The 13,710-nt window shown below is 39.5% G+C and overlaps 1 protein-coding gene across 1 annotated transcript in view; it reads left to right on the top strand.

Moving 5' to 3' along the window:
* The first annotated feature begins 12,673 nt into the window (after nucleotides 1-12,673).
* The window catches only part of mterf2 (mitochondrial transcription termination factor 2), a 3,112-nt gene continuing 2,075 nt past the window's right edge, over nucleotides 12,674-13,710 (top strand). The window contains exon 1 of the mRNA XM_019894297.1: nucleotides 12,674-12,760. The gene's annotated coding sequence lies outside the window, so the exon portion shown is untranslated. The remainder of the gene's footprint in view (nucleotides 12,761-13,710) is intronic.

Consider the following 13,710-nt stretch of genomic DNA (forward strand, 5'->3'; position numbering starts at 1 on the left):
AGAGAGAGATAGATATACATGTATATATATCTATATATCTATAGATATATATACATATAGATCGATAGATAGATCGATAGCTATAAACACTCATGCAAAGAAAAGTTTGATGTTGGTGCAAAAAAAAGGTAAAGTATAACATACATTTTTAATGTAAGTATAAATACATTTCTTGAATACTCTTGTGTTCTTCGTTTATTTTTTTCAGAGATATCTTTTAGATGTTCTTCTGTTTATTTTTTCTAGATATGCTTTTGTGTAATGAGCAGAGAAATCATATTTTATTATCACCCCAATATACTATGTTGTGACTGAGCAAGATTGTATGCCTTAATTTACGACTTGCTTGAACCAAGTAATGACTTCACTTGAATTGTTTGAAATTTTCTGGTGACTTGAATTTTTTCCACCTGTCACTTGAAGGTTACGACTTGAGACTTATTTGCAACTTGCATATTTGTGATTTACTCCCATCTCTGGTTAAGAAATGCTTGTCATAGGTGAGCAGAATGATATGTGCTGGCCTGATTCCTTGTTTTTCTCTTTACCAGACTGACAAATTGACAAGAGCTCGCAGTTGATAGCGTGAAAGATGTAAACAAAAAATTTGAAAAATTACCAAAAGAACCATGCAGCAAATGTTTTAAATGAAAATGTCAATTCCCTCTCTGTGAATTTTTTTTTTTAATTGTAAAAGACAAGTTTCCTTGGATTGGTATGCCCAAATCAAGCAATGAGTTTAAAAAAAACAAAACAAAAGAAAAACAGACATTCAAACAAACAGATGAGTCAGAATTGTTTTTTTAGCTTCTAAAAGGACTCAGAGAACCATCAAAATTCATTCCGTGATTTTTCACTGCATTGCAATTCTGTATGATTAAAAAAAGGTTATCTGCATCGACAAAACGTTTTATTCAGGCCAAGGGATTATAAAAGAAGTTTGCTCTTTATTTTTATTGTAGCCACACTGTCACTGCATTATACATATGTCACTTGCCACAGCTTTCTTTTTTCATCATGCTCCAACAGTAATTGTACCGGCGTGACATTCAACAGTTTGTGCTTGCTGTCCGCCAACAATTAAACGTAATTATCTGCTGCATTCATGCAGTACAGGTAGCTCAATGCGGTTCAAAACAACTTAACAGTAGCTAAATCTTCTCCCATTTCCTTGTTACAAACGGTACCTCAAAGAAATAATTAGATGATCGGACATTTCTCGTCTAACCGGTTGAAAGCTCATTTTGTCCCCCCCGAAATATGAGAGAATATTCCTCTTCAAAGCTGCAACTAATTTCTGTTTGAAGGGTTCGTTCTCATCACCATGCGGGGATAAAATGAAGAATGTTTTCTGGTAAACAGTCTCATCGCACAAGGGGGCAGGAGTTATTCAATCCGACAAGAGTGTGTATCACGCTGTCTGGTCTCCAGACTCTAAATCAAATCTTCGTAAAGCCTTTGAGACCTCCGGGGAAGTCGGTTTTATTGAGAGTGTTTGATTGGCCCCGGTCTCACTTGGTTTGCCCCTCTGGAAATCACAGCCATAAATTTTGGTGTTGCTACAATCTAACCAAACACCTTCACACGTCTGTCTTGCGAGCAAACTGTTATTAAGAAAGAAAAGCCCCGAGTGGCTCATCGCCCTTCTGCCTGCCATATTTTGTAGGTTTTTTTGGGGGGGACATAAAGGCCCCATTCTGCCATGCCCCCCCCCCCTTGCACTTCTCCAGTAAAAAAAAAAAAATGTCCATTAAAGGTGCTCTGTGGTGAATAAGTGGTGCCATTAGCTTGATGTCTGTGCTCTCCCTGTGGTTATTATACAGCAGTACTCTCATCTGCTTCCCTCTCTTGTTGTTTATCACACCAACTGCCCCACATATTTGTGAACATCATGTTCGTCGGAGGAATAGTTCCTGCAAATGAGGGCAAATTGAGCCTCTCACGGCTCGATTCACGTAACGTCAGGAAACACTCAACAGATGTGCTGATTCCATGGAACAAGGATTATCAGGGGCTTCGTGTTCCAAGACTTGCGTGGGTTTCATACAAAAACACAGCATACGGTCAATTGTCACAAACCATCCTAGCCCTCTGTTACTTAGCTGTACTTAAATCTTCACAATCACATTTTTTTTTACTGAACCCAACGCAATGTTTGCATTGCTGTGATGTTAGCTTACCTGTCTGTGTTTTTGTTTTTTGTTTTTTTTTTGTGAAGTAAAACCATTGTTGTGTCTTACTCAAATTATGGATGAATGGATTGTATATATACACACACACACACACACACACACACACATACACACACACACACACACACACACAAATAGGATGTGATCTCGCGTTATCTCTTGCTACGATTTCTGTGATTGCGGTGTTGTTGTGTTTTCATGACGAAGATTTTGCATTCCACCAACTGGTATCAGAACACACATCCCTGTTATGTGTTTGTTTCATATTGTCCATTCAATTAAACACACTTCTTCCACCTCACTTTTATTCTACTGTATTATGAATTTTCTTCAACCTTTGTGGAGAATTGCACTCCATTGTGCGCTATTCTGAATGTGTTTTTTTCATGCTTCAATTAATGACTATGTCAAGGCAGTTAATCATACCATTTACATGAAAATTAACATGGTTCAGCGGTTAATGCCATTGCTTAATGCAACCTTTTAGCTACCTGGCAATGAGAGGTGATGCTGCTACCCACAGGCACGTGTTGATGCACATGACTTTCAGTTAATTATTGTACTTACTGCCGTGACTTTACCACTCTTAAGTGTTTGAGTCAACTTTGATAAGATATTGTTTTACTTATTTTTGTTTTTTATTATTATGTTTTTGCTGTCGCTTTTCATTTCCCTTTGATTTTTCTATGTCTTTCTTTATTACCTTTTTATATGTTTCCAAGTGGAGTAATTGTTTCTTATTTTCATTATTTTTATACATGTGTAAGTAAATATGGGGTAATGGGATGGCCCACTGAGAAATATGGGCTCACTAAATTTGTGTAATTTTCAAGTGTAGAAATGTCCCGAAAAAATCCGTATCTTTTGATGAGGACTCCATTATTACATTCAGCACTTCTTGATTCATCAGTGCAACGCTAAACCAACTCCCATTTCTAAGATGAAAGATCTCACAAAGCGAGCTTCAAAGATTGCTAAATGAAACCAAAAAGTAACGTAAGTAGATTTGTTAGCGTGTCAACCTCACAGTGCAGAGATAATGGGTTCAATTCCATCTCCGGCCTCCCTGTGTGGAGTTTGCGTGTTCTCCCCGGGCCTGCATGGGTTTTCTCCGGGTACTCCAGTTTCCTCCCACATTCCAAAAACATGCATGGCAGGCTGATTGAACACTCCAAATTGTCCCTAGGTGTGGTTGTGAGCGTGGATGGTTGGTCATCTCTGTGTGCCCTGCAATTGGCTAGCTACCGGTTCAGGGTGTCTCCTGTCTACTGCCCGAAGACGGCTTAAGGTAAAGTTTATTAACAGTTTATCAAACACAGTGGCACACGTTTTTCCGCCTGCAGCTAACTACAGACAATTTAGCAGATACTGTTCGAACAAATGTATTTAAATGACAGGTGAAGATTGAGCAAGCCTTCAGTGGACAAGCCCACACTGCCCTACATCTGAGCAGGTGGGCTCCATTTTTTCTGTTCATTGAAATTCAGCAGCCTTGTTTAGATATTCTTCTCTGCGTTTTGTTAAATTAACAAGGCATGCTTTGTCCCTTGTCAGGTTAATTTCTAAATTACTCACAAGGTGTGAATGTGAGAGGAAATGTTTGTATATCCACATGTGCCCTTCGATTGACCCGTGACAAGTCCATGGTCCAACCGGCCTCTCACCTAAAGTCAGCTGTGGCAGTCTCAAGGTCACCCGTGACCTTAAACAGAACAAGTGGTGCAGAAAATGGATGGTTGGATGCTCTCTTCCCAGACTGGTTCGTTATATGTCATACAGGGACGCAATGAATTGTAAGAATGAACCAGAGTTTGCATTCAAAGACAGTACCAAATTCAACAATTTGCAACTGCAAAATGAATAATTCCAGATTAAAATTTTGTTAAGCGCTTCCTTACAGCCGCAGCTGTTGTGAAAGCGCTGTATAAATCAGGATGTATTGTATTGTATTGAAAAAAAAAATTGCTTGGATTTCCATATATCGCTTTTAAGGCCCACCTTTTTAGATACACAGATGGTCGAAGAGATGCTACAATTAGGATGATCCATGGGAAATCTCTCAATGCGACAAGCTGGAGGAAGCCGTCTGCTGCCGCTCACTATTCTCCGAGGCGTGTTGAGTCCTCAGCACACTGTTTGGCCCCCAAGGGTCGTTGTCTCTACTCCGGAAATTTCATCACCTATACATGGGAGCATCCAGCATCTGCCTGAGGAGTCATTGTAAAGTAAACCCTTGCAGAATTCACACACATAAACATGACCATAGTTAAACAACCCTTATATTTGTTCTTTTTTTCCCCTGACATGTTGAATTTTGGGGCAAAAATTAACAAAGAGTCTTCTGGGATTAAAGTCCAAAATTATTTTCTGACTCATAGTTATTGGTTTTGCTGTTCTGTGCTTTCTACCGTCTTTATTACCGATTTGTTTTACTGTTTGTTGTATATGTTAAATTGCTCCATGTACAGCACTTTGTATGCAGCGATGGCTGTTTGAAAGTGCTCTATAAATACAGTTGAGTTGAGTTGAGTTGAGTTATCATTGTCACTGATCACGTGGGTCAATGTAATGTTTTACATTATTGGGTTAGTTGTAGCACATGCAAGTTTTTTCTGTAACACTTTTATTTCTAGGTTTTACAACTTGATTATGGGCATGGGTAAATTAGGCCTAGTCAGTAAAAATCCATGCAAAAATAATGGTTCACTCGCCTAACTGCCGAGGTTTCAATTCCCACTTAATGACAGTGTGCATGTGAATATGAAAGTGTGTGTGTCTCCGTATGTGCCCTGTGACTGACAACCAACCCGAGGTGTTGAGAGCCTTTGATTGTAGCTAAATTCACAAGTGTTTGCTGGTATTATTTGTATTATTTTAGGGAAAACTCCCCTGTTTTCAATAAAGCATGAATATGCAAACATACACACTGTTTGTCGTTTTTACTTGCAACAACAAAGTCAACAGTACCCATCTGCTTTCCATAGTTATGAAACTCATATATACGATACTGAAGGGTATTGGTAATGGTTTTGGATAAGGCCCAGGAGGTGCACATTTATGTATTGTTTCTTTATCAAAAGATCATGCATACTAGTCTGGCCTGCATTTAACGTGTACCTCAGGCGACCCATATTGAAGCATTGATGGAGAAAGGGAGTAATATTGTAAAGTTTGACAAATGTCTCGTGTACCCATTTTTGTGTGTAGTCTTGTATTTGCCAAAACAATCCCCCTGGTTACATATTAATGTACGCCGCCATGTTGGGAATGGATGTGACGTCAAGTCATTCACTTGCACCTGCCAGTTGATATTGAGTGATGACGCTAGATCAGATTGCAAATTTGTAAGTCTGCGATTGGCTGGTAACAATTTCAGGGTGTACTCCACCTCTCGCCCAAAGACAGCTGGGATAGGCTCCAGCATGCCCACGACCGTCGTGAGGATAAAGCGGCTCGGATAATAGATGGACGATTAATATTAGTACCGCACCAGCCATGAACATCACCGCTCGCTCGTCCCTCCCAACTTGGAATGTTAAAAAAGGAAGACACATGTCATTTAACGATAAGAACTTTAATGGTTCAAATTGTGTGTGCATATTTTCTCCAGACAGGTTCATGCCACCAAAACTGTAACTATATACCATGTTGAAGTTTTTCACAATCTACTGATGGAGACTAATCGTGCAAGCGTGCATAGCTAATTGTGAACACTTTCTTTTCAAGTGTACCAAAATGCTGAAAAAGCATTTCAAGTGCTACAGTGTATAGCGTCCCTTCGCGATCTTCGAATTGCGAGAGTGCTTTCTATGTGTAAAGGTTATGATGAATAGCACCGAAGCCATCGACAAGTCCAACCGGTTTCTTTTGGTCTTAAGGCCACGGCTAAGCATCATTGTACTACTTATTATTATTTTTTTTGTCACAAACACATACAGTATCTCGCGTTTAGCACAATGGAGATCAACAAGTATGACCTTAAACTGTTTTTATTTTATATTTCGGGGGGGGGGTTGAAAAGACGAATCTATTTATAAAATAGTGAGGAAGGCCTTGATGATGAAAGGAAGGAAACATTTTCAGTCACAAACTCAGTGAAGTAAAAATTGAACATTTAAGCATGTAAGTGGAATAGAGTTTCTGCAGTTTTCATACAACAGCTGAACGTTACATGACAAAGTCAAGCTTTTACTTGAAAAGACGTAGAAAGCCCCTTTCCTTTATGCAGGAGTCAACTTTTCAGTACACTCGGGATCCAAGCTCAGTTTGACCTCCTTGTTTGTTCTTCGTCTGGACCGTGAGGCCACTTGCTTGCGCTTCTGTATATTTCTTGTCCTCTTCATTACAATCACGGCAACAATCAGTCCAACTACCACTATCACCATTGCTACTGCAACAATAGCAAACTCAGAAGTGCTGGAGGTTTTTCCGGACAAAAACAATTTGGTTTCCTGTTTAAATATGCAGCGAGGTGTTTCATACCAGTATTGTCCATCACCATATTCGGTGTTTTCGTAATCATAGTCATCCGCGTAGTCATAGTCAACGTCTGCAGAGTCTGTTTCTCCCAATGCAACGCACCAGTAAAAGACTGCATCTTTCATATCAACCTTAGACAGTCCCAGTGAGAATGTGCCTTCTGACAGAGACATCCTGCCTCTCAGATCCTCTGGGACTTCTATCGTCTCATCGTTGGAGTCGAGTATGAGCTTATGGTCGCCTGCTGAGTCTTGGCGGAACCAAAGCACTCTCTTAGGATCCTCGTGGTCAACTTCACATTCCAGCAAGATATTAGCACCTTCAGTACACAGTTTTTCTTTGGGATGCCTTAGTGGGCATAGAGAGAGCGAGTATTGCAGGTCAAGTGTCGCTGCGACGCACGAGTACTCGCCACTGTGTTTGTTAGAAACAACAGGAATCACCAGCGAGTATTGTTCGTGTTTGTCTGACACGTACATCTCATTGTTCCTCACGCTGCTCACATTTATGTTCCCCAGTGGTGTCTCCCATAGCTGGCTACTGCTTTCAAAGGGACAAATCAGTTCCACTCTGTCCCCCACTGAGGCAAAGATTGTTCTCCTCTCACTGTGGACAGGTTGGTACATATTCTGAAAACTGCGACACTCCGTTCCATCGGTCACCAGGCAGTAGAACTGCTGCTTTTGTTTCATCAAAGTGTTGTCCAGTAGGAGCAATGTCCCATTGTCTCTTACCGTCACAGAACCCTCCAGCTCACTCACCAGTGGGTCGAGTGACACACTAGTATCTAAGAAGAGCTGCAGTCTGTTCGACTGCTGCACGTCATAATACCAGCGCACAGACATTCCCTCCATGACTCGGGAAGAACTGTTGCACAGAAGCTCAGTCTGGCCACCTCTCTCATCTGCAATGACTTTTTTGGCTTCAATCTCCTCATTGCACACGATGAGTAGCTGCGAGTGGTTGCTGACTCGTGTTTGATTTTGCCAGCACTCCCGCCTATAAATCCCAGAGTCCACATGCGTGAGATGACGGAGCTGCAGCCCGAGCAGCTGATTGTGATTGCTGATGTGGACCCGATCCTGGAGGTGTGCAGGAGAGGTGGAGTGCTCACGGTCATCTGAAGAGTTGCCAAGCAGCTGGTCTCCCTCTGGCCCACCTCTATAAACAACCATATAGTCCACTCCAAAACAATAACCCAACTCGATGGTGGCATCAGTTGCTCTGATCGCGGGATCTGGCTCCTCACTGTACACCTGATGAAGGAGAGAAAAAATGGAAATTTGGAAGAATACAAAGAGACCCATGTTGCTTCACACGCTGTGTTTATCACAGACTGAGAGTTGTGGCGACACTCAACCTCCTATAAAGCATTCACCTCGTGTTGTCACTTAAGTCCCGCCCTCGGGGAAAATGTCTGTCTTCCTCTTCGACATTCTTCTCCAGCAGAGTGCCGCCGAACATACCTGTAAACAAATATCCATGGTGGAATGCAGGAAGATACGTTTACACACACACACACACACACACACACACACACACACACACACACACACACACACACACACACACACACACACACACTTTATAATCATTTAGTAATAACGTCTAAAACAACCAGCTCTTCTGTGATCTCCATATTCTCGGCCAAGAAATACTTTCATGCAGTACATCAATACTGGCTATGTTGGATGATTGAATAACGAATACATTTTCCAGTCAAGTACACATTTCCATTGTGAGCAGTTAATATTCAACTTTTTATCTGTGACAAGTCAAGTCATGTGCAATTTAGCCAAATAAAGAAGTGGTGTCTCCTTTCATCAAGTGCAACCTTGAAGAACAGGTTCAACCCAAAGAGTTGTTACAACGACACTTTTGGGAACTTTTTATACTGTCACACAAGAAAGAGTAAATATTATTTCATGTTGACACAGTGAATGACTTATTTGATTTATGTTTCATGTTATTCATATTGTGGCATATGACTGCAGCGTACCGTATGGACAACTACTTGTGATGGTCGAATTACCTGATCCATCAAAACATATAGTGACCACTTCATCATGTGAATCATGATAAAAAGCTCTTTAGATCCAACAATCAAAAACAATTTGTATTTTTCTTGCAAGGGTATATAACTGTTTGTCCTTTGCATAACAAGGCTATATAGGAGAGACTATATATATTTTTTTTACCGAGTTCTCATGACCAGTTGCAGATTTGTGCTACAGCATTTTATTTACATTTTATTTTCTCCATCAGAGGATAGAAAGAGGATCAAAGTGTTTTTTTGTCCAAACAAGATGCCAGTTTACGTCCGACTTACAGCTGAAAGGTTCTGGGTTTGATCTTGGCTAAGGCCCTCCTGTGTGGAGACTGTGTGCTTTCGCTTTGCCTGTGTGGGCTTTCTCTGAATTTAAAAACATGCGTGTTAGGTTACTTGAAAATCCAAAATTGCCCTTCGGGCTGAGTGTGAATTCAAATGCTTGTTTGTCTCTATGTGCCCCGCGACCAGCCCAAGGTGTGCCTTTGGGATAAGCTCCAACTCACGCGCAAATGGATAGAAAATGGATGGATATGTTTCAATAGTTTTACTTGTGTTTCAAGCTATTTTTCCTAGCGGAGCAAGAGAAGCATTTCAGAAGTGAAGGGTTGATGGAGATTACGTGACTTTAAAGCTCGCATAGAGGCAATGAATCTGTTGACAGGTTGACTGCAAATGGGACGAGAGAGGATAGCACTGTTTACAGGCCCTCATCTTCCTTCATATCACTAAGAAAGTTGTTTCCCATGATTACCGGTAATTCAACTGAATCAATCGTAAAAATCAACTATGCGAGTATCCTGCGTTTATTGAAATGCCACATCTGTGCAGCCAACTCAGGCCTCTCAAGACGTAAAGCGTTCCAAAAAAAAAAAACAAAAAAAAAACAAAAACAAAACACTGACCTGTTTTCCTTTCAGGTAGTTCATCTGTTTACTTGTACATAATGAAGTCAGCTTCCCACTCAGCAGTAGCTACCGTGCTGCTGAGGGAACAGCTTGCAGAGTTGGTGATCAAGCATCATGATCAAGCACCAACTGTGAGAAAACTCTGCATGTGCTCCCACCAATTCAACTCAGGGCTGATTACCCAGGGTGTATTCATGGACACACAGGCTTCAGGCGCACCAGCTGCTGTTTGATATATGCTGTACATTTTTGCCTAAAATTATTGTTAGTCTTTTTTTTTTTTTACCAGAGCAGTATTGCTCAAATAAAAGGATAGGAAGTTGAAGAAAAAGAAATAAACAACACATAAAGGACTAATTCTACATGAGGTAATGTACTAATTCTCTTCAAAACAACAGAGCAAATGAGAGCAACAACAGGAAAATAAAGCATACAAAACAGTAAATAAAGCATACAAGTAGTAATAAATTCAATAGGAACATTTAATAAATGACGAAAAACCAAAGATAATAAAATCAATCCATCATTTTTCTATACTAGATTCAGGGGTCAAAACTACCATTAGTAAGCACAGGCAAAAATGTCAGAGATCCAAAGACCTCATGAACACGGATTGATGAAGTTTTATTTGAATTAAAGCAATTTTTACTGTTTTAGTCTTAACGCGCGCACTTCTTAACACATCAAAATCAGGATTGTTTCGAATAGCTTGCTTCCTTCTCATACAATGGAATGTTCAATTTCTTGCTTAGTATGTAAAGACTTGATTCAGAAAGACGACAGCAACAACACACTTGTTGGTGCGGTTGTGAGGACAATGAAGAGGCATTATCCTAATGGAGCAGAGAAGGCATGAGGAAAACAAATCGTTTTCATCAGAACTACCAAAGGTTTAATCCTTTTTCAGGGCTAAAGCCGGACTCCCTTGAAGTTACAGTAGCACTGCCATCAGTGTCAGCTTAGGAGGATACAGCAGAGATGAGAAGTGACACATTTCACACCAAAGATGTGACTATTCAAGCGGTGCAAATTGTAAACTATGTTTAATGTTGATTCATGTTCTTATCAATTTCAGCGATTTCTTATCAACACATTGAAATGATTCACTTGTTACATAATGATCAAGAAGGAGTTTAAGGACTTCAACTAGGTCAGGAATTTTCTCAAATTCACATATTTGAGATGATGATAAAGATTAATATATGGAATCTTGGTAATGCATGGAAGTGAAGGGCACCATTACTGGCTATGGTTTAAAAGCCCCCAAATGACTAAATATACCCCAGACTAGGATCACGGGTGAACTGGAGCCTATCCCAGTTTACTTTGAATGAGCGGCAGGGCTTATTTGATAAACAACCACTGACACTCATGTAGCTACCACAAGTGCAGCAAAACCCATTACCAGAGCAGTATTGCTCAAATAAAAGGATAGGAAGTTGAAGAAAAAGAAATAAACAACACATAAAGGACTAATTCTACATGAGGTAATGTACTAATTCTCTTCAAAACAACAGAGCAAATGAGAGCAACAACAGGAAAATAAAGCATACAAAACAGTAAATAAAGCATACAAGTAGTAATAAATTCAATAGGAACATTTAATAAATGACGAAAAACCAAAGATAATAAAATCAATCCATCATTTTTCTATACTAGATTCAGGGGTCAAAACTACCATTAGTAAGCACAGGCAAAAATGTCAGAGATCCAAAGACCTCATGAACACGGATTGATGAAGTTTTATTTGAATTAAAGCAATTTTTACTGTTTTAGTCTTAACGCGCGCACTTCTTAACACATCAAAATCAGGATTGTTTCGAATAGCTTGCTTCCTTCTCATACAATGGAATGTTCAATTTCTTGCTTAGTATGTAAAGACTTGATTCAGAAAGACGACAGCAACAACACACTTGTTGGTGCGGTTGTGAGGACAATGAAGAGGCATTATCCTAATGGAGCAGAGAAGGCATGAGGAAAACAAATCGTTTTCATCAGAACTACCAAAGGTTTAATCCTTTTTCAGGGCTAAAGCCGGACTCCCTTGAAGTTACAGTAGCACTGCCATCAGTGTCAGCTTAGGAGGATACAGCAGAGATGAGAAGTGACACATTTCACACCAAAGATGTGACTATTCAAGCGGTGCAAATTGTAAACTATGTTTAATGTTGATTCATGTTCTTATCAATTTCAGCGATTTCTTATCAACACATTGAAATGATTCACTTGTTACATAATGATCAAGAAGGAGTTTAAGGACTTCAACTAGGTCAGGAATTTTCTCAAATTCACATATTTGAGATGATGATAAAGATTAATATATGGAATCTTGGTAATGCATGGAAGTGAAGGGCACCATTACTGGCTATGGTTTAAAAGCCCCCAAATGACTAAATATACCCCAGACTAGGATCACGGGTGAACTGGAGCCTATCCCAGTTTACTTTGAATGAGCGGCAGGGCTTATTTGATAAACAACCACTGACACTCATGTAGCTACCACAAGTGCAGCAAAACCCATGCAAAACACGAGTGAGTGATGCGCTAGATGTTAATCAGTAGTAGTAGTATGCAGTTGATAAGTAATGCACAGTTTTCCTTACTAGTAACATGTAAGTTGTACTAGTATGCCGAAGTTTTCCAGTTGTGCGACAATTTTACATTGCCCATTGACATGGTTGCTCTGTTGGTGCAGTGTGCTGAATTGCCTGTACCCTGTTGGTGACAACAAACTCATACTAGTTCACAGAAAGGATATCGAATAAATTGTAAAACGGCTTTCCATTCCATACTAATAACTCAACCGGTGTTTTGCTGTACTCTATAACAATGTCTATTAGCATTATTGTTGGTGTTAAGGTGCTCTGTAAATAATAAAACTTGAGCGGAGTGGAGTTGAGCTTTTATCATTATTATTGTTATTTCAGTCGTATTCGGAGTACTGTAATGTTAGTAGCAGAAGTTAACAGTCGTAGTAGGATGAGTTTTGATTAGGTAGAATCAAATGTAACTGCAGAAATAGCAGTAGCCTGTAGTTGTCGTTCTTGGGTATGAAACGGAAGAGGTGCGAATAAATGTCGTAGAAGAAGAAACTGTTCCTTAATCAACGTCACATCCGCTGACCGCAGTTGAAGGTAATGTTCACTCTACTTATCCACACAACATAAGCGTTATTTTATACGGGAAGTCACGAAATTTGGGCTGTCATCACAGCGATATTTGTTTTGTTTTTTTGATGCGAAGTTCTAAGATCCGTGCGCTAACAATCTTAGCGTGTCATAAATAAATTAATACAGTACCGATCTTTCGTTGTGAATGAGTGCTTTGATTGATTGTTTTTTGACACTACACACCGCGTGTGCAAATTCTGAAATTAAAATAACAAAGGTTGGTTGTTTAATGCTGCACCACCGCCCTGAAACGATATCTGGCAACAACAGTTTTGAATTTCGCCGCGAAAAGAATATTTGATGAGACTTTAGATAAAGCTATTTCTATATAATGTTCAAGAGGAGACCCTTACCTATATGTAGAAAATTACAACCAATTAAAAGCAAGATTAACAAACGGCCATGAATGAATAAAGAAGTATATGTTAAAAATGAAAAGGCAGACGCAAAGCTAATAAAATGACTCACACAGACAAGAATGAAAAGGCAGAAGCAAAGCTAATTAAACGTCACTCACACACACACACACACACACACACACACACACACACACACACACACACACACACACACACACACAGTGTAATCATATATATTGTGTATAGTTTACAAAATACAAATATATCAGTTATCCGTATCGGTATCCGTAAAAGTATAGATTTTTAGCATTTTCGACATTTGTGACATACAGACCCTTACGGAACACCATATACACCATATGTTAAATATTTCTAACTAATGAGTCCGGTTACTTAAAAACCTTCCAATGCAATTGTTTGCTTGGCCCCTTATTATTTAATTTGCCCTTTTTAAGCTAAATATCATGATTTACAGTACTGAACAGTTTTTATTTAAATCAACAAATATCCCTGCTGTTGTGAATCATTAAAAAAAAAAAAATATATATATATATA

This window comes from Hippocampus comes, unplaced genomic scaffold (genome assembly GCF_001891065.2).
Source record: "Hippocampus comes isolate QL1 unplaced genomic scaffold, H_comes_QL1_v1.1 scaffold104, whole genome shotgun sequence".
NCBI classification, from domain to species: Eukaryota; Metazoa; Chordata; class Actinopteri; order Syngnathiformes; family Syngnathidae; genus Hippocampus; species Hippocampus comes.